Raw genomic sequence first — 637 nt, 5'->3', positions numbered from 1 at the left:
CAAATATTTTTTCCCAATCTGTAGATTCTCTTTTGATTCTTCTGGAGAAGTCTTTGGAAGCACATAAAAATTTAATTTTTAGAAGGTCCCATTCATCTAGTTTATCTTCTGTGGTTTGTGCATTTTGGGTTATCTGGTCTTCTTCTGTTTGTGTATTTTGGGTTATGCTTGGTAGTTTATTTATGCGATAAATTTGCCCCTAGTTTTTCCTTGAGGAATTCTATACTTTTAGGTTTCACACTTAAGTCTTTGATCCATCTGGAGTTTGTTTTTGTGTGTGGTGTGAGGTACAGATCTTGTTTCCTTTTTCTGCAAATGGATATCCAGTTTTGCCAGCACTGTTTATTAAACAAACATTCTCTCCCCCACTTAATGGATTTTGGCCCTTTGTCAAAGATCAGCTGACCATAGGTTGATGGATCTATTTCTGGGTTCTCAATTCTATTCCATTGGTCTATGTATCTGTCATTGAACCAATACCAGGCAGTTTTGACTACTGTGGCTGTATAGTAGGATTTGAGATCTGGCAGTGTGAGACCTCCTACTTTGTTGTTCTTCTTCAAAAGTGCTTTGCTTATCCGAGGTCTCTTTCCTTTCCATATAAAGTTAGTGGTTGTTTTTTCCATATCTTTAAAAA

Source organism: Orycteropus afer, unplaced genomic scaffold (genome assembly GCF_000298275.1).
Source record: "Orycteropus afer afer isolate SDZICR_OR568_19922 unplaced genomic scaffold, OryAfe1.0 scaffold00126, whole genome shotgun sequence".
NCBI lineage: Eukaryota > Metazoa > Chordata > Mammalia > Tubulidentata > Orycteropodidae > Orycteropus > Orycteropus afer.
The sequence above is the reverse complement of the archived record's forward strand: the minus strand, read 5'-3'. Positions refer to the sequence as shown.